The sequence below is a fragment of the Caloenas nicobarica genome, chromosome 7 (assembly GCF_036013445.1).
Source record: "Caloenas nicobarica isolate bCalNic1 chromosome 7, bCalNic1.hap1, whole genome shotgun sequence".
In the NCBI taxonomy this organism is placed as follows: domain Eukaryota; kingdom Metazoa; phylum Chordata; class Aves; order Columbiformes; family Columbidae; genus Caloenas; species Caloenas nicobarica.
In genome coordinates this window covers 25,621,420-25,643,534 of record NC_088251.1, presented here as the reverse complement: position 1 = coordinate 25,643,534, position 22,115 = coordinate 25,621,420, and the positions used below count along the sequence as shown (strand labels likewise).

Here is a 22,115-nt window from a genome sequence, read left to right as displayed (position 1 = left end):
AAAAGTACAAGTTATTTATTGTGTCAAACTTGCATAGAAAAATAAATTTACAGTAATTGGAGAGAATTTTCACAGCATAGGAGATAATTTAATCTCACAGAAAATTGCAATTTCAACTAAATGATTAAAAATACTAGAGCTACTCAGAATTAATTTAAAAGTTTCTAGAAATGCAATATTTTACACGCTGTTTTAGCATGAAAATACTGTATTAAGCGATGATTTTACGAAATTGAAGGTTTCATGATATTACTGAGGAATTATAATTATTTAGTAAGCACTAAGATCAGTAAAACTTGAGTAGATGATTCAGAATTAACTTTATTTCATTTATATAGCATCACACTACCCAAGAAGTTACTAGCTTTTCTAGCTAATTTTTAAAAGCCCACCTTACACAGAATTTTAAATTTCTGCTATAATATAATTTAAAAATACTCAGCTACAAGTGTTCATTAAAATGCAGACACCTCGCTACATGTTTTGGGAGGGTTGTTAATAGAAGTTGCTGCAATAGGAAATTCTGCAGAGGTAGGAAACAGGACACCAGAAGCAAAATTTGGGAGGTAATCCATCTGCAAACAGAAGAAAAAGAGCACTGAAACAAGTACAGCATTGAAAAATATTTAAATTTTTCGTTAACATGTATGAAATTAAAAGCCATTTTCCTAACAACCCACTAGGGGTCGATAAATCTGCACATTCATAAAGCCCATAATAACATGGAAAAACTATGAAGATCCTATAACACTGGTATATTATAGGCATAACTAGAAAAACAATATATAATCACTAAAATTAGATATATCATAATAGAAACAAACTACAAAACAGTAACTGGTATCTCTCAGTTTTATGCTCATTGCAAAACAAATACTATAAAGATCAGAGTATCCAAACTTCTGCAGTCATACATTTAAATTTAGACTCATAACAACGCAACTTTTAAAGGAAAATTCCCACACTTGTGAAAGTTTTAAGTCATAATTAAAGAATGGGGATATACAAATAACCAAAAAGACAGAATCTACAGTTCAACAGTAAAATAATGCAGCAGGTAAGAAGGGAAAGACAAAGCAAAGTGACAGTGAGGTTGAATCGCTAAAGTAGTGACGTTAATAAGTTTTGTAGATACAAGACTGCCCAATACATGATGTAAAAACAACTTCAGTAACAGACCCCATGACAAATGGAAAATATTACCACTACTTTAAATAAACTTTACAAGTGTAACCTAACTGGTGAGATTAAATTCTTCCACTTCAAAATGTGTAAGTCTACTGAGAGCTTTTTTCATTTTTTATTTTTCCCTTGGTTGCAGCAATTACAGATGGGTAGCTTTTCCTAATTAGATACTCTATAGTCAAACAGTATAAATATCTCTTAATAAGGAGGTTGAAGGGAATAAAAGGTCCAAATTAATTACAAAAGATTTCTTCAAAATATGTGCTATAGTACAAAAGAGGTTGACCAGCAGAATTCTGATACTAGTCTGTGCCATTTCTAAAGAACTTGCATACCATGCAGAGATTAATGAAATAAGTTATTTCCAAACTGGGCCTTGGCAGAGTGAGCAACTCCCTCACTTCAATCTTCACCTTCTTCTACAAGGGCCCATCACTGACTTGTCACAGGTATAAGATACCATCTTATTCTAGTCTTACTGTCTCGTTGAAAAATTCTCAAGTATTTGTGCATCAAGTTGCAAGGAGATAGAAACCTTAAGCAAAAAAAAATATATGTTCAGGATCAAACAATTTGCTTACCTGCTTTCTATACCCCTAGAGTAAGTTTATAACAGAGTTCTTCTAAGTTTTCTTATAAGGAAAAGCGAAGAGTCAACTACACTGTGAATAAGCCCATTGAATACTTCCATTCCTGATGAGCTCTGAGGACACTGGAAGGACCATTTGGTTGCTCAATACACAAGATCATGAGAACAGTATATTTAGAGGCCAGCTTACAACCCGGTGTTGCAAGACCTTTCAGAGACTTTTGTATTCATAGAAAAGTTGGTGCTTAAGATGCCATGGTATAAAGAACGCAAAACTAAAATTAAACTGTGAAGTGCCCTAGATTAGTTCATGTAAATATAATGCAGGGCTTTACATACTGTACTAGAGCAAGTTTTTGCACTTATAGCTTAAAACCAGAAAACAATAACAGGGGAAAGCTTTTAGATAACTATATATTTCATAGGCTAAACATACCTTTTCAATAGTTGAAGTTCAGTATAAAAGTAACTTTAAGATTCTAGAAATGCAGTTGTGTTTCATTTCACTTCCAGAGATATCCCGTATCACATTTCAAGTGTATTCTTCCTATAATCAGGGTTGAATAATGAATCAACCAGTTAACACTTGAAGGAAAAATATCTCTGAAGAACCATATTCAAAAGCACACAGTTTTGTTTGTAATTGTCTACTGCCCATATTAAAACCAGGGAAACTAGCTTTGTTTTTAATTTCCAAGCACTACTGTATTATCTTTAAGGAAAATCCTTACCAATCTATGAGAACAACATGATGTAAATCTAGATGCATCCAAATAGCCCCAAACTTTCTTCTCAGTTAATATAGATATATCTAAAAACTCTTTATGCAGAGCCTGAATTCAACAAAGCTGTTATCGTGGCATAGTTACGGTCTTCATAAAATCTATTTACTATTTTTATCCTTGAAATGCAACTGGATGAATTCTTCTTACATTAAGGTAAGATCCTTGTGACAAAATAAGAGCTTTAAATAAGGGAAAACTAGAAGAAATGGGAAGACAAAGATTAGAGCAGAATTATGTTATAATTAATCCATTACAAATGAAAATAATTATTTTGTGGTTTGCTTTAAGTAGTTTTGTTTGCACTACAATATTAAAGTAGTATGTGTGTGAGGATTAGAATATAGCAAAAAAGTAGTTTTATATATAGATCTTTATCTCCAGTTAAAGAAGGGTACATCACAACAAGATTAACAAAAAACAGGCTATTAAAAATACAGGGACAAAAAACTGGAAGGTTTATGAAGATAAGGTTAGGACCAGGGAACATTGCATTCCAGAGTCTCAGTGCAAGCCACTTCTGGATCAAAAATGCATCCCACTACCCCTCACCTTCTATGAAGAAGTAAACTACCTACTTGCACATGTATTGAAATATTATGAATAGAAAAGAAGAGGACAACTACTGTGCCCCTTCCATCTTTTTTTCCTTGAGGATTTCATTTTTTGGATCTGGAAGATCTTGGCATAGTCTCATAGTATACTCAAAAAAAACCCCAACACCCTAATTCATCTTGCAACCGCAATATTTTGGACTTAAGTTACAGCAAGCTTGATACTTCCAAATATAATTGAAAAATTTCTGCATTTTCTTCCAGAACAACTCATCTTTTTACATCTACATTTATAAATACACATTAAGATCTGTGACTAATATTAAGGGGTTCTTTGAAAATACTTGTTTTAGACAAGTATTTGCTTTTAAAAGCACACCTTATACCTAGGTAGCATTGACATGAATGTATGAATAATAGATGGTACAAAAATGAGTTTACTAAACATATGAGCCTCTACACAAATGTGTTCTGAATATATGATATATAAGAACAGAACTGAAACAGTACTGTATATAAGACATGCAAAATCAGTTTAATAGCACTACTTAAGATGGCAACAATACTTTAATAGGAAAACACTTTTCAAAACAAAACTTCAGTACCTTGGTAAACTTCCAGTTATGTAGTATTTTATCAGTGTCTCATTTTAACTATCACCATGTTTTTTCATGTTTAAAGATTAAAAAACCTTATACATAAATTCAGCAAGTTTTCCTTAACTTTCTTGTTCTGTAACTTCTCCAAATTTAGGATTTTCTTTCCCAATTCACATTTTGCAGTGCAAATATATTACATCAAAGCAACTGAATCTTGATATTATTTACTGAATTTTTGCAACAAGAATATTTATATTTTCAAAACCTAAAATTGATTTTTAAGATATTTAGAGCTTAGGAACAGTAAATGACCTCTGCCTGTTTCACCTAATGAATCCACTATTGAATGACCTGCTTTGGCAATTTCCAAGCAACTTTTTAGGTCAAAGACACTGAACTCCAGTACAAGAATCATTAGTACTTATAATTAAGTCTGTAAATCAGAAAAAAAAAATTGGGTAAACTCTCTGCATGCAAAATTGTTTAAAGAATCTTACTTATTTAATGAGTTTCATTAGTGAAGTCCTGGGCCTTGTTTTTAAAGAAAAAGTCTGAAACAACAACTCTTATTACAGATCTTCAACAAGCAAAAGAACTATCATATGAGCAAAATGCCACTGCCACAAAATAAATCCATTTTTCTACTTTAGTTAAATTATGTATGGGTAGACAGGGGGTTAATTACACTCAAGATAACAGGAGCTAAAGCTCATAAAGACATAACCAAAACCTGAATGCACATGTCCATTACACCTGTTAATTATTACACCATTTCTTAATTTGTGGAAAGGTGCTCTATTCATAATAGCCAATGAAAGCCTAGCTTTTTATCTCTGAAATGGTCAGAGTCTGATTGACGGGTCAATGATCTATTAAAAAACAGCAACTACATCAGCAAGTTTTACATTTGCAGGACACTGGCACTAAATATACCTATTATGAGAAATACATTACAGTACATAGTGTACCTGACCTAAACAGTAAGACAGCAATTCTAAATTAAAATGTTTTAAAAATGAAGCAGCTATTAAAATAATTAAAAGTTTCATAATCTCTAGTGATTTGTTACATATAGGGCAAAATTAAAAATAGCTTTAAAACTCCTCTTCCAATTGCTAAATACTCCAGGAACATTGTGTGTTGCTACACATATGGCCTCAAATTACCCTTAATACACCTTAGCAGTGTTCATAACTTCTATTCCATATTTCACTATTCATTAATATTATTCAATCACCATGATAATCACTTAAGCATTAGGCCAAGGTAATATAAAGACAGTGACACAGCTTCAGCTTCCTATCACTCCTGAATATTAACAGTCATCAGATGCCTAAATCCCTGGTTTTAAAAGTTACATTCAAATACAGTTTCACTACATTTTTACTGAAGCTCTATACACTGAAAGTAAACCATACTAATTCCACCTCTGGAGAACATTTTCTTTATGACTGTTACACACTACAGCTTCAAGATACAAATACAATTACAGAAATAACAGACAATGCATCAGAAGACAAAGGATTAGAGCAATATAATCAAAAGTAACTTATTTCCCTCTCCAGAATTCTCATATATGGGTAGCACTGAACTTTTTTGGGATAAAACCAGTATATTCTTTTAACTTGTAGCTTTGATTTGGTACAGCTTGAAAATTGACATCCTAACCTGTAAGTAGTTAATCACTTGATTCCTACAATATGCAAAAGCAATTATATTGTTCTTTACCTGCTCAAAAGCTGGCACTGTAGATAAAAAATAAAGTAGGATATTCTTTAAATTCCAAATTTTAAGTTCTAATATGAGCTCTCCCCTCCCTCATTTACATGCTTGATTTTACACTTATCCTATCTGCAGTATAAACAAAATCAAAGTACTTTCTCACTGACCTTACAACAGAAGAAACCAAGTTATTAATAGCCATCTTCAGAATATTTACTTTCAGTTCAATTCAAGCTGTGGGGCTGTTTGGTTGGGGTTTTTTCACAGCAATTCATGCCATATGATAGAGTAGAAAATCTACTAAGACACTTGATAACCAAAAGAAAAATAGAAATAAACCTCTGGATGCAGAATTCTGATCATATCACAGGAAACTCTTCTGTCACTTTTACCATGCTGCTCAAATCTTCCCCCAAAATTCAACTTTGTCTTTTTAAAAGCCAGGTACTGTAGCTGGACAACAACCTCAAAAAACTGAAGAAACAGCAAGCAGTGTAGTTAACATTTTCATGCACGTAGAATCTGAAACAGTTTCCTAATGAAGTGATGAACACATTACATGTTTGCTTGCAACTTGTGCGAGAACATAGAAGAATGATCTTTATGCCAATAACTCGTGGTGGCACTGCAAGTGAATCAATATGCCAGCAAAGCACCTATCTATCAAATCAATAAGAAGCTTAGTCCAAACATATATGTATTAAGAGGCACACATTCCCATTGGAAAATAAAAACTGCCAGAAGAAATTAAGCTAAGCAACTCCGAGCTGAAACAACCTTATATTCTACATAAGAGTGAGGGCTGTATAATATGGGCTTAAAAGATGATTATACCTGTAGGTGAATGGCAGCTCAAGGAGATTTAAGTGGATTGCTTTAGACTATACTAGTGGGACCTGACTGGAAGTTAAGAGAACATGCATGTGGTAGAAAGCACATTTACATGTGGGCAACTGAGGAAATGGATATGCTAGATATTTATAGATCTTATTTTTGTCATCCTTTGTTTGGTGATCATTGCACTCAAATATTTTTTATCTAAATTTTAATACAAGGTTTCAGGCAAAGACTGTAGTGCTATCTATAACTGACCTGTTTAACGAAAAGCAATTTTACTCCAAGTTGGTTATTTGACTCACATAATGAAGTAATGTTTCTGGAATACCGTGCAGAGAGGCAGCTGTTGACCACACACAGTGCTATAGCAAGAATCCTGCTAGCCGGTATCTAAATTCATGAAAGTCACAAGCCTTCATTTGACTACAGCAGTACCCATAATAATTAGTATAAAGTTCTCTAAATACTACCTGAATATAGATAGACCATGATAGAATTTCTTTTAGTACTTATTATTTATACTAAATAACAGCAATACTAACCCTTCCAGTGTTTAGTTATTGCCACTGGCTATTACCAGAAGACTACAATACCATTTGGCATCAAGACAGGTAGAGCTAGTTTACAAATACAAAACCACTGTGTTTGGCAATATATAGCCATAAACCAACATGTACCCAACTTCAGCAACAAAATACTATTTTTAATATGAAACACTTATGATTTAGGCATTGCAATAGAAACCTTCATATATACTCCTATAGCATGAACAGGAAGATTGATAATTTAAGCCAAAATCAGTGTTTTGATAAGTTCACACTTTTCAAAAGTTAAATTGAAACACTGAATAAAAGGCTAGAAACATTAAGTTGCTCTTCATAACTATTACTGAACTGTTAAAATAAGTAACTCAGGCGAACAATCAAATGACATTGCTAACATTTAATGTGTAGCTACTTGCCTGGGGAATCAAGGCCTATGGTTTCTAAACTTGTGCCCTAAAATACTTTCCTTGATCTGAAATGAAGACATTTCTTCTGTCAATACAAGCTTGCATCATATAGAAGCATCTGCTCAGCAGTTCTACTTTAAAATGATTTTTTTTTTTGAATCAAATGATGCAAAAGTCAACACTGATAATCCATTTTCAATTCAGCCACTGAGATGGTCTTCACTATGTTTGAAAATCAGAGTAAAGGTAGTAGGTTTTTGCGATTAACTTGATAATTCTTTCCTCACTGCCTTTGTGTCTTGCAATATCTCCTTTTAAGTAAATGCTATTTATTGATTTTTCTTTTGCAATGCATAAAAACACATAATTAAGGAGATATGAACATACAGTGGCTCTTACAAACAAAAGTAGTTAAAAGTTCTGCAGAACAGTGACCTTTTGAGTAGGAAAGAAAGATAAAGGTAAAAGGTCAAAGATATACAAAAATGCTGTGCACGTTTTGTTGTAGAACACTCATTCCCTAAACGCTTATTTTGGAGAGCTATTTAAACAACTAAACTGCTATATCTTCTGTCAAGAAAGATATTCTTCCAGATATTTCAGCATCTTGAAAAAACCCACAATATTAGAATATCATCATGACTTTTTTTAGAAGAATGCTTAAGTCTGCAGAAAATTATCCACAGGTATCCCTAGCAATGAAAATCTATTCTAGGACTTAAATCTTCTGATAAACTGAGGTTGACAAAACAATACAGGACCTAAGACAAAAGTGAGGCAACTGGTCAAAGAAACATGGTAACATCCCTACTTCCATCAGCTTAGCTGCCTGTAGATTTATTAGAATCAGAAGACAAAGAAACACACAAGTTACCACATTAGCATCAGGTTTGATTTTCTTCTTGTAAAAGTCTGTTTTCTTAAACTGCAATTTTTTTGACCTATCAGAAACATACAACTTTCTAAACTGAGAAACAATCTACTGGGCTTTAATTTAACAGATTTCTGTAAAATATATTTCCAGAACAACAAATACCTTTCAGCTTGAATTAGTAATGCAAATACTAGAGCATCGCTATGATATTGCATAACAGGCATTGTAGTATTAAGTAAGTACACTTTCCTGCACAAATCCATTGTATTTCTCAAAAAAAGAGTTATTTATGCTCAAATCCTGTGAGTTGGTATTCCACATGATGAAAGTTATTGGAATTCACCTTCCACAACAATTACATACACCACTGTGATTAACTGGTTATAGCATAAAGATAACCATAATCAATGGCTGCTCTCTCAACTGCAGTTGCTTTAGTGGCCTGGGAAAGAAAATTTACTCCCCATACTGCCATATTCTATGCGGTTTCCATGCTATAACAGAAAAAAATGTTTTAAATACAAAGCCATCACTATTTTGTCACCTCACTCAAAAAAAGATTAAGTTTTATAACAAGAAACTGGATGCTGACTGCACATTCATACACAAATATGGGATATCAATGTTTTGGACAACAGCTGTAGGTAATGCTGTGCTTGTGCTTTTGTACTGTGGTAGACAGGGTGTTGAAAATGTATCATTTGTAAGTTTACTTAGGTGGGATAAATCAGTAATCTACTATTGTTAGTAAAATGCCTTTCAGTCTCCACAAGTGGCTATGTTAACACTGGACTTTAACAAAAGCCACACTTCCTCTTGCCTTTAAGGCAAGTCTGGTATTTTTTTTGTCAGCATCACTAAACAATTCAAGATAAATGTCTGTTAACTAAAACAAAAAAACCACCACCCACTCGAATGAGTCATGCTAGGAGCACACAAGTCATCACTAGATCAAGATGTGCTCCAAGGACATGCAAAACTAGGAACTACACAAGCAGCTCCAGAAAAAGCCAGATGGCATACAAGCCCACAAGACCTCTTTAGACCAATAGCTCAATCAGGACTTCATTTATGTCCTCACTGTTTATGCAGGACCTCTCCAGGAGGGCAAATATTTAACCCTTCTGTAAACAGAAAAAACAGCAAGTGTTTTTTGGCAGGACTGAATCTACAGCACCAGACCTTTTCTAGTCTTTCCCCACCCCGAGCCACATTCTGCACCTTTTACTTGTTTCTGTAGTATGCAACTACATCCCTCATGTGCTATCATTAGTATATTTTTGTGAGGTTCAAAGTAACTGGCAATCTGCTATACTGAAGAGCTGACCTCCTCAAAACGTTTGCATCTCTGGAAGATGAAAGCTGACTTCGCAGAAAATTTCGATAACTCTGAGGTCTCAAAAGCAAAGTTCATAACACATGCTTCTGATGTGAGCATTGTATTTTAAACAACCCCCTTGGCAAATGTTAACTACATAACAGTACTGACTTTTATATCCAAATCTCTAATATTCCTGTTCTTGAAAATGCAGAGAACTTTCCAGGATATTTTAGGATCTTCCTATTGCACACACTACATATACCCTCAATAATACACTTCAGCCTTAACAACTTCTGTCTAGAAGTGGAGGGGTTTAAGATTTTTTCAGAAATAAAGCTTCCTTAAAGAAATATAACCTTCAGACTTGAGCCAAGCTGGTTCCATACAACAGTGAATAGCACTAAAGATGGTTCACTGCACACACTTGCTCCTTATTGTGGCTACAGAAGCAACATAACCTACTAAACTTTTCATAGAACTGTATGAATGTCAGCCAAGCAAATGCTCTTTCACAGGTATTACAGCTAAGGAGTAAAGTTGTTAATGCACTAGAGCACTGTAGAAAAATCAAGATAAAAATCTGAGAGTATTTTAAGTTAGTGAAAACTACAGAAAAACTTCTGGAAATGAAAATAAAGTTTTAAGTCCTTTGGCATTTACTTAACAAAAAAATAATATGATACATAAAGGAAATCAGCATTAGCTTTTTAATATATAAGCCTTTAAATTTCAATGGTTTAGATAGATGTTAGTTTAGCCAACTGGTTAAGCTTTAACAGATAACAGGTAACACTGAGTAACTATCAACACAGCTGACTGAGCCAAAGGTGCCTTCTAGATGCAAATTTCCCTATTTCGAAGAGGTAACTTTTCTTTCAGACTTTAAGGCAGCAATGCACTTCAAGTTATTCAAAGTAATTTTATTACAGTTTTAAAAAGACTAGATCTAATTTCTATGCTACTATGTCCATAAAATTTAAATGAAACAGTCACAATTGAACAAAATCTGTGGATAAACTGTTTAAAACATGGATTTATATGACCTGTACATATATCTACCCTTTTCCATGTTAATTCAGCTGTCTGAAAACACCTCAAGCAAAATCAAAAAATTCAAGGTATGGTGTTACAAGTCATCTTGGGTCTCTCTCTACTGTTCTAAGTCATGGTGCATAGCAGCATAACCATTGACAAAAACCTTGTACTTATGTTCTCACTGAAGATACATAATTTTCTTCACTTTTTATGTTAGAGGCAACGCCTCAATTATTTTCTGTACCATGCTAATATAACTATTGCTATGTAGCTTCACTCAGTTGCCTTTAATTCAATAACTTTTACAAGTGATTTTATTACTTGCAGTACTATGTAGTGCTCATTTGTGAGGTGTACTACACTAAGGAGGTGAGACCAGCCCTATCTGCCTGACACACAGCTAATCTGAAAAGTCTTCAACATCATTTATTTCCCCCTCATTTTAATACCTGGGAACATTCTGCCCACCCCTAACTCCTCCATCATGTGCTTTGGGAAAAAGTCCAGCCAACTGTATGCACACTTGACATGTGCACACACACCAGCAACTCACTCGGAGGAAAGCACTTGTCTTCAGAGAGAAGCTGGTGCTCTAGATGATCAGTCTCACCACCAAACCACATTGACAAAACCAGAAATACAAAAGCATGAAGGAACCACAAAATTTTAAGTTGAATAACTTTCAAAGCTCCTAAAGTACAAAGAGTTAAGGATGGAAACTAAAAAAGTTTATCTATTTATCCATTTGCCTTCATGCAGAAGCTGCTCCCATCTGAAGCAAAACTATAAATTGCTTGTGAGTATAATTCAATATAATGAGGAAAGACACTCACCTCATAGTTTACTTAATACTTTGTGTACTGGAACTGAAATCCTGTTTGCAAACATGATTTTTTCTGTGTGCCAAATATTGCAAGTTCTGTACTTGATCCTTCTTAGGATAGAAACAATATGACTGATAGCATACACAAGGCTGGTGTGGCTACTAGCATACTAACAGCTTTTATCCATACAACCCTGTGAGCTGCTATATAAAGCAAAAATCACAGTAGTCATCAGAAAAATATCAAAAGAAAAACACCAGTTGGAAGTTTTCACATAGAACAGAAATCGTAGTGTCAATGTTAGAAATGTATCTTCAACAAGAACTCTGTTTAATGCCCCAATACACAAATGAGTTTGGTACTAGAGTACCTCTGAACAGTCTTTTGTAACCTGCCCTTATTCTACACCAACTGACACTTCTACAGAAAGACAGTTACAGCTGTGTCCAACTTGTGGCACATCAGTTCCATGTGCACACTGGTGAATTCTACCTTCTGTAAAGACCTAAAGGAGAAAAATTAGAGGTAAAATAAATTATGATTACTGCAGGGAGGTGAAGAAACACAGGGAACTTGCTATCCATTCCATATCAAACTGTTTTATGAATTTAGCTAATGATTTCAGTAACTCCAGATTTTACTTGCTTCTGTCAGTAAGCACACGGAATACAAATAATCAGCTATTGTAATATTGAGCATAACATGTAATGAATAATGAATATACATTGGTTTTACCCTTCCCATAAATTTCACAAAAAAGATATGTTTATATAAGTTTACTTTAAAATATTTTAAAATTAGCAGATAAAGTAGAAAGCAGAAAAAGCAATTACGTTAAACACAACCCATTATCTTTCTCCAGAGATTACTGATCTTTACAACTGGCCAGAGAAAGGAATTCAAAAAGCAGTACAGTTTGTTCTACCTTAGCTAATGTTCTGAGTTACCTGACATCTCATTGCGAGAACTATACTGATGTTTACACTATATAAAGCTTTATCTTGCAGCTAAAACTAATACACCTTCCAAATTAATGGCATTTTAGGAACCATGAGCTCATAACAACAAACATTAAGTGAAATATGGCAACATTTGACCTTAACCATTATGAAACACTGGAGCAGAAGAAGAAAGATATGACTAAAAATACATAAAAACAAACTGCTAAGCTATCACATCCATCAGCACAAATCTGAAAAGCAACGAATGGAGATTCAGTTTATGGCATGGAAATGAGATTTAAAAAATAAAGGCGTCTTCCCCAAGATAGTGTTCATTCATTAAATACAAGGTATCGGTGACAAGTGAGAATCAAAATATTAACATGTTAACTGAAAGCTTTTCTCTATAGGAACTTGTATGATATTACAACATATTATACAATATATTATGAACTGCAGCTGCCAACAGAAAACCATGCAGAAAACTGAATAGTCAGATAACAGAAATAGTAAGTGATGGATGGAAGGCTTAAATCCTCACAAAATAAGCAAGTGGAAGTACTTGATTTGATTAACCTTGGAAAAAAAATCCAAAGCAGTGTCCATTTAAACTGTATTCCTCATTTAAAAAGGCAAATATAGAAGAGACAAGAGGTAACATCATAACATATAGAAGAATTAAGAACTGTGTAATCATATCATGTAGTTCTTAATTCTTTTAATGCTTTAATTCTAATTCTTTAACTCTAATTCTTTAATGCTCCTTTCTCAATTTGGCAAACAAAAGTTTTGCTCCCAAGGAAGTTAAAACTCTAACCCCAAATGGGAACCAGCTGTTAAGTCCATTTACCTATGCTTATCTCTAATTAGGAAACCCAGTGTTCAGAATACAAGTACTTACATTTTAAACAAGTGGAGAACTCACTCTGTGAATCTTTCATACTCATATTTTAAACATTGCGCTATCATTCCCCAACGTATATTCTTTTGCCTTTTGCGTAAGTCACAAAATTATCCTTTTTATCTCCACTTTTCATCTTACCTATGGAGATTAACATTCATCAACTCTGGTTATCCCATTTCTATATATGCAATTTTCTCTCTTTCTGCAATCTAAGACTTACTGTCCTCCTCAAATGTTTCTAGTCCTTACTTGAGGTCTCAGGTGCTGACTTACACCAGCATAAAATAATCAAATGATTCATTTTAACACAGGGCATCCGGTGCTACTTTTTTTGTTGTTTAGATCTTGACCCTCATACACTATTTGATAGAGGTTCATTCTTACCTTATATACTGTGCAGAGCCTACAAACACAACTAAGCCTTAATTTTCAAAACATTAAGAACTACTTTAAAGTTTAAGTTCTGAGGCAGTGCAATATATTCTAATGCAAGACTCAAACAGAAAAAAGTGATGAGCACAACATTTGGCAAATAAGATATCTTTTTTCTTTTAGTTAACAGGCCCATTAATTTCTTTGACTTAAAATAACCTTCATTGAATTAACCATGTAATAAACAAGAATAAATTAAACCTAAAACTCAATAACACTAATGGACTTGCACTACAAGTATGGGTTCGCTAGTAGGTGAGGCATGAAGTGTACAGGGGGAACAGAACAGTGAAGGAGACTGGCTTCTTTTTCCTTCCTTCTTCTCTACCTTCATGGGGCGTTTGTCACATGAGAAAAAAGCTCAATTTCTGCTTATATAGCCCAATGTTACATTTATTTATATAACTGCCACAATGCTAACATAGACTATAAACCTGAGATGAATATATAGCATACACTCTATTCAAGAAAGTTGATCTCTAGCGATAATGGTAAGTCATCTAAAAGTATACATTAGACTGCCTGCTAGTTTTCCTTTACTAAATAAAAGCCAAACACTAGCTTATCTGAAAAACTGATAAGACAAAACAAAAGCAATCAAGATAAGCTTTTACAAATTGCATGACAACTTTAACACATTTAGTCAGATGACAGCAATAAATACTCCTCCTGAAATCAGAAGAGTCTGTTACCAATGATGTGCAGAGGCTCTCTACTTTACCAGTATTTCAAAATAAGCTTACCTTCAACCTACTGACTTTCAAAGGGAAAAAACCAGAAGAGATAAAGATAGATAAACTAGACAACATCTTGCTAACACTGACAAGACTAGACAATAAATAATCACCAAGAAAAACTTAAACAGCACAAAAGCTTCAGCTTGTTAATTAAAGACACATCTAAATCAGATTCTAGGGCAGTGCTGAGGGTTTATGGCAGCAATTGCAAACTGTTCTCATGCCAACTGCCAGTATCCCTTGGATGATCAGCACATCTCTGGACACCAGTAGGTCCATTCCGCCCTTGCTCCTTAAAGTACCCACTGCTCCCACACCAGCACTGAGTAACAATGACAGCAATGACAGATACATAGGTTTTGTCTGTCCAGGTTTTGCTACAATTCCATAAGCTGGCACTTATGTCTGACACTGCATGGCTATACATTTAACATGAATGTCATATGAGCGCCTTGAACACCATACATAACACATGATATTAGTGAACTCCAGCACTTCCACAGAAAGAAGTTATTAATAAACCAAGTAATTTAAAGAGAAGACATACCAAAAGGACTAAAAAAGTATGTAACTTTTTTTAAACACAGTGATTTTAAAAACTGTTCAAATGGGCTCAAGATGGGACAATGTAATTAAACCAGAAGTATTTCTTATTATGACCTATTTTCCCATTCCAGGATTTCTCTGAGATAAGCTATATAACAGTGACTTTGTGCACTGGATCTCTACAACCAGTGGGCACCATGAACAATCTGAAGTCTGTGAAAGATGACTAAGAAAAGATATTACATTTTTAGCATCCAGTATAACCAGTCACTTTTTAATCTTTTTAGGAAATCCATAATGTGTTGAAAAATACCAGTCAATGTACTCCTGGACTTTTCTGATGAACAATGCCAGTTTCAAGTGTACCAACGAACTTGAGAGGCAATTCTTAATTTCTTTGTATTTGGGCTTTATCCACCAACATCTTTCAAAGGGTTAGGTATTCAAATATATGTTAACAATATGGATTTCCATAACTGGTCTTCCAAAGTGAAGAGGATAAAGCTGATTTGGTTAACAGAAATGTGAACAAAAGCATTACAGAAGACTAGTACTCCTTAGTTCATAAGAGCTTTAATGTTTGTTATTTAAACAATACACTTTGTTTATATCAACAACTCCTGATTGCCAATTGAGTATTAGAGCAAGTAAAATAATGGTTTTCAGTTTCTGATGCTGTGATTCCAGTCTGTTAAGATCCTAGGTATAATTTTTAGCCAGACAACCAAGGCTACCAAGAACTGCAAAAAAAAAGTCAATTTCAATTGTAAATGTTACTTTCAAAGAATCCTTAGTTCACTCCTGGCAAACCATACTTTCTACTATCTGTTTGCTGTATTGACTAAATGAGACAGCAATTCTCCAAAAATAGTATAATTTCCAGGAAATAAACTGACTAAAGCACTTTCCTTCCTTCCTAATCCTATTTAAGGAAAGAAATCTCACATGCTCACCATGTATCTGTGAAGTTTTTTATGCCTGTATACCTGCCATCTTTCCCATCACTGTCTTTTTCATCAGCTAATTTCAGACACATTTAACAGTTGGATGGGAATTTCAAATATACTGGGTTTGGTAAAAGTATCATCCCCTCTTTTGTGTTTTAAACTAGAAATAAGGAAAAAGCAAGCAAAAGCTAAAAATGATTTCACAAAGACACAAAAGTGCTGCTTTAACAAATTCTCATTGATCCAGGAATTGAGAAAGGCAAAGCCTTCACATTGACCCGCAAAAGCCTCTACTACTTCAGGAAGGGCCATGTTGACTAAAAGGTCACTGAAATCAGATTAATTTGTTAAGACATCATATCTGCAACCTCCAGAGAAAGTTACTTTTTGTCCTACCCATCCGAAAAACAGAAGTGGCATTACAGGAAGTGTTATAAAAAACATATTTTATATTTCTCAGTTATATTATCTGGCAGTGCCTATTAGTAATATATTGACAGTAATAGTACCAAAACATGGCACAGAAAGTTTTTGCATATCTACAGACTGTCTAAACAGGAGATGAGGACATTATCTCTTCTGTATACATGAAGAGCTTTTTATATCTGTTCTGTCTCAGAGCTGAAGTAACCAGTTGGCAACCTCCCTCAGTCATCATGCACAGCAACAACGTAAACAGAAGAGAAAGACGGTCTTTAAAGCTGATAACCATATGCACCACCACTTTTCACAGCAATCAAAGCTGTATTTACTCATGAGGTAGTTACTGGAATTTATTAAGTATTTTCTGACTTCTGCAGCAGAATTAACATTTTAAAAGCTCAGGAAACTACCCTCTGATACTTGCTCTGAAATGCTTGCACAGGGGTCCACTTACTAAGGGTTTTTCAAGTAACTTTCTCTGAGAGAATTAGGAACCCCTGTCAGATTTACATTCTGGAAAATAGATTAATAATTCTATTGTGAGAATTGTAAAATAAGAACAATATCTTGTTGCAGAAGTTTTGGGAAAGTAAAAAATAATAAATTTAAATATTAATTTGCTCAGCTACTGATTGTTTTTGTAGCAATGCCTCAAATATAAAAAAGACGACTCTCACTTTAGACTAGCATCTCCTAAAGAAAGTCCCTCTTAGGCTAAACCTACCAACTTCCTACTTGTATAATTAAGAGCTTCATTCCCTATTTTTACAGTGCTACAGACAACCAAAAAAAGTTACTACTTACATATGAACAGCTTATACTTTAATTTAGCAGTCATGAAAATACTTTTATGCATTATTTTGTACTAAAAGTAATATCAAATAATCAGACCACAGATAGCTAAGCAACTCACTAATAACACAGTTATTGGAAGCTTTAAAGTCTTTATCTCAACAGAAAATAATTCCAATACCTGTTCTCCAACTCTGCAGTATTACACAAAGCACATCTCAGATTTGCTGCGTGTGCAAACGTAACTTCTGAAGCCTGCCTGGAAAACCACCAAATTCAGGTTCTTTTGTATCAAGGCAAAGGGAGCAGATAAAGAAAACCTGACAGTGTGCTCTCCACTTTTGGTATGGCTGAACACAGCTGAAGCTATTTATTAAGGAAAGAAAAATGATCCCACAGGCCTCAGTTAAGGGATTCATAGGTCTTTACTAAAACTCTAAACTCAGCTTGCTCCTCAGTCTCTAAACTGAAAAGATAAGTATAGATACCTTATGCTGCCAGTGAAACAGCTTTTCATCACCTTGAGTCTCTCTAATGGGTTGTAAAGAGACAAGCAAAATGAAGATTTCTAGTTAAGTGTTCATTTTGTAGAAGTGCTTATAAAAGCAGGTCACAAATTAAAGGAACCTTCTGGAATTTATCTAATTCATGTGTTGCCTATAATAGCATCTTACAGAGCCAGCCCTCTAGCAACACTGAAACTAGACAACCATGCCACACTTCTCATTTCATTCCTATTGTATTGTCTACTGGCTTGTCATAAAAAAGGAAGAATATGATCAAGAAATGCGGCACTTACAGTATAACAACTTATTCACAAATTTTCAATTTGTGAAGTAAAATTAGGCTCAGATTACATTAATCATTCCTTAGATTCTTTAGGCTGTAGTATATTTTATAAAAATATACATATTTAAAAGAACACATGGTTTATCAACATTACCCACCGTTATTCTGAAGATTGAATGCTAGAACATTTTCCTGCAAAGAAACAGCCATCTCTACTTTCATAATTGATAATCTAATTACACATTAAGTTTTACTTTAAAGCATTGTGAAGGTGGAAAATACAGTCCACAAAACTTGATATCTCAAGTTAAAAGTCTGCATAGGACTTCAACCAAGAGGAATATGAATAGGACTACAGTTAGTATTCCTGACAAATTCACACCCTGCCATTCTCCCAGTAACTATTATTCAACCATCCACAGATCTGTTAACACAGAGGCTGAACAGTTTTTCTTCAACAACAATTTGGGACAATATATAATTATTTAGTTACACTACCATGGTCTACATAAAGCAATATGGCACAACACTTAAGTCCAAGAAAAATAAGCTTTTTCTTTTTTTTTTTTTTTTTTTACAGCTTGTGGTGAAACGAGGAAGGGAAACATAGTTGCTCATATAGGCAATTCAAAGGGGAACAAGAACTTACTTCCATTTGTATAATATTCTAAATTATCCCAGTGGGTTAGAACCTCCATTTTACAGCTTGGCACATTATTTCTGGAATCACTGGGAAAAATATGTCTTCATATGTACGTGTTAACCAATACTTGAACTTTATCTCAACCAGTTCTTTAAGCAAATGTTAAGAACTGCCAAAAGCTTTACTTGATATGGCTGACAGCTTAAACCGAAGCTTGCTGAAACAACTCCATTTGCAGAGTACCTAAAAATCAATTTGTTTCCATTTCCCAGAAGAAAATTTGTTTACCACAGAAGGCATTAGTCCTGTGCCTACTGTACAGATCAGCTTTCCTCCCAAGCATGCTGTCTAACTGGTGTTCAGACTCTGAAGCCTCTGAACTGGAGGCGATCCCAGGGCTACCCTGGGCACCAAGGGGTTTAGCCAGGCAAGGGGTAGAGTTATTCAGAGCCTTGTGAGAACCCCTCACTTCCAGCTTCTCTCCTCTCACCCACTCTGGTGAGCTGGTAATTAGACTGGGATGCAAACTGGGGACAGCTATCCTGGCTTCTGAGAGAATCCAGTACCAGTATATCCTAGGAACATTTTAGCAAAGTTGAGAGACATTGACAGAGAACATTAAGCTGAACCTAACTGAGCTTTTAGTTTTAATAAAAATATATTTTCCATTTATCATGCCACTATAAATCATGCTAGACATAGGAAAAAGATTATCCTAGTCACCAGCACATTCTCAAATAGCTAACAGTTCAAATAAAATCATGGATGAAAGCAGAACATACTGGATTCCTGTCTTAGATCACTTTTTTCAATAAGATGTTAAAACTTGACACATAATAAATTTGACTCCATTTGCTATTAAATTGATAATTTATACCTTGAAACTGTGGATTGCTTCAGGAAGGCACAATACAACGCTTATTATTGTTTTAAATATAATAAAAATAGTTTGTTAAAACCATAGAGGTGTTTTAGAAGCAGCTTAGGAAATGAAATCAACTTGTCTCCCTCACCTGCACTTTAGATGTTAAAGGAAATCTTGTACCAGTCTATCATCTATATACAATTTAATATTACCCTGTTGCAGAGTCCATGAATCGTACAGACAGCTCCTATCGCACAGGTATTAAGCTTTCTATATGTACCTCTCTCTCTTCAGGTGCAGGTCTAAGACCAACATTCAATATGAAAGTAACAAAGTTAGTGAAACTGATCATGAAGAAAAAAGTTACCTCTGAATCCACCCAGGAGATTCTTTTTTACTGATGCTACTCAAATATGAATTTTCTGATGGCACCTCATATGTTATACAAGAACAAAAAAGATACAGTTAATCTTTTATTATTGCAATTACCACTTTTGTACCTCCTAGAACTAATTCTAAAGCATGTGAATTTTAATTTCCTCTGACAAATATATTTTACTTCAACTGCTCACCACTCACTATATAAGAATACTGCAATGGGGTAGGTATATCACGTCTGCTGTTATTCTTGAATACCCTCAGGCAGCACAGTTACTCTTGTTTCCACAAGGGATTCCAAGCAAACGAAAATATGGTAGGGATCTGCTGAAGCTGGTAAAGTACCTGTAAACATGATTTCATCCATAAGAACACGCAAACGGAAATCCCTAGTTATCTTTTCATCTACAATAGTTAAAGACTAAGAAATTTAACATATTGGTTTAGTTATTCTTAGCATTTAGCACACAGTTTGTTGAATATTTTGCTGAAATCCAGTCTTGTTCAGAGAAGAGTGCAACTATGGTGCTGCCATTATTCAAAATATAGTTGTGACTGAACCCATGGAGAGATCCACTTTGCTCTCGCACTGTCACATCCCACACTCAGTCTCAAATACATTCGCAAATGTGTACTGCAAACATAGCCTGATACTGCAAGCAGTTGATAACTGAGTGAAGCTCGTAAATTAGAGATGCCACAGCTGAAGGCAGGACAGGAGCTACATGTTAGCCTTTTTATTTTTGTCTAAGTCTACACACCTGAGCAAACTGGTTGATTGTATTTTTCACTGAACTTTCATGTCTGTGAAATAGTATTCTAAATAGCCTATGGAACCAGGTGAAAATAATTAGCTGATAAAGACTAACTACCACAATACCTTTCACTGACTTCTTTCCTACACATTTACAAAATTTAAGAACTGGTACAGAAGTTGAGCTTTAACTAATGAGACCCTGGAGATGATGGAAATCAAATAATAGCTCAAAGCAAACACATTGCCAAGAGCACTGCAATAGTGTGAACTGAAAGTGAACACCACAATAGAAGTTGTCTATGAACCACCTACAGCAAGGACAGTAAATCAGTAAGGTTGTTTCTGAAGACCTGTGAGAACAACCAAATAACAAACTGGCCTAAGAACAAGCTTCTTTCTTTTGTTTTCCTATTGCTATCAAGGACCTTTGTTCTCTAGACTATCATTATAAACCATCCTCATTACAGATAAGAGGCAACCATTCTCTTTTTAGTGGTCCTTACAACAACACAATCTTAGAATAAAGAAACAACATGAAACCAAGATAAAATTTGAATACAAGTTGCCTGAAAAGTTTATGTGTACTGAAAGAGCCTGTGACTAAGCTTCCTGCTGACAAATACACATGAAAGCTACACTACTTTCCCACAAGCTTCACAGCACAGCCCTTGGATGCCCATAGTGGTGAGAGAGATTCCCATTGAGATAAAGTAACTTCCTGGTTATACCTACCCTACAGGCTTTGGTCTTCCACATGCCTAAACAAAAAAAAACCCAACACATAGCCACAACACCACAAACACACAAAAACCGCCACAGTATTTTCCAATTAGCAGCCCAAATGAACAAGTCACTTATTTCTTCTAAAATGAACCTGGTAAAAATGCTGAGACACACCATCTCCTACAGTCTGAACGCAGCTGTTACAGCTTAAAGCTACATTCTTAGCTATGTACTCAAAAGTCTGAGCTGTGTAAAAACCAACTCTCTACAATGGACCAAGACCCAGTAAAAGGCAACACGCTACTAACATAACACCTGAGTGGACAAAGCAGCCACATCAGCAGCTAGCCTCTGCCACTTAAATACAGGTGAATAAGCTGGGGTTTCCTAAGAGGCTCCCATCAAAAGGAGGGCTTAGACAAACCCTGAAGAATTCTGTACGCTGCGCTGTGTGGAAAGGCCCGTACTTGTATTTGCAGTCGTGCTGCGAGAGACCACGTGTTTTGCACGGCAGGAGCAGCATGTGCCAGCCAGGCCTGTCACCCAGCACAGCGCTGGCCCCGCGGGGAGCAGGGCCGGAGAGAAGGCCCTGGGCGGCGGCCAGGGGGTCGCGCTCACGCTCTAGCGAAGGCTGCCGGCCCCAGGTTCCTCACCAGCAACGGCGCTTTCCCGGCGCACGTTAGGGGAGCAGAGCACTGGCTGAAACGCACCTCACCCGCGACGGATAGTGGGGCCCGGCAGCGGCCGTTAACGGTCACCCGGCGGGAGAGGCGGTTCGCGGGTGCGCAGGGACCCTCAGCTACGCGGAAGCAAAGCGAAGCGACCCGGGCGAGAGAAGCAGCGAGACGGACCCGCCCGCTCCCCACGGGCTTACCACCGACCTACCGCGGACCGAGCGAGCGCGGCCAGGCGCGGTTTATGTGGGGAGGGGCCGGAGGCACGCCCCGCGCGCAGCGCGCATGCC

At 35.5% G+C, this 22,115-nt stretch overlaps 1 protein-coding gene and 1 long non-coding RNA gene across 4 annotated transcripts in view; both read right to left on the bottom strand.

The window, feature by feature from the left end:
- RPS24 (ribosomal protein S24) overlaps positions 1-22,115 on the bottom strand; it is a 155,940-nt gene that overhangs the window by 82,876 nt on the left and 50,949 nt on the right. The window lies entirely within an intron of this gene.
- On the bottom strand, positions 223-22,096 carry LOC135991120 (uncharacterized). Of its 2 annotated transcripts, none has more exons than XR_010606485.1 (3): positions 22,037-22,096; positions 2,211-2,321; positions 223-575 (listed from the first exon to the last, which is right to left on the bottom strand). It is a non-coding gene; the product is annotated as an uncharacterized LOC135991120 (long non-coding RNA). The 2 variants fall into 2 exon arrangements; XR_010606484.1 differs by having other exon boundaries at positions 21,862-22,085.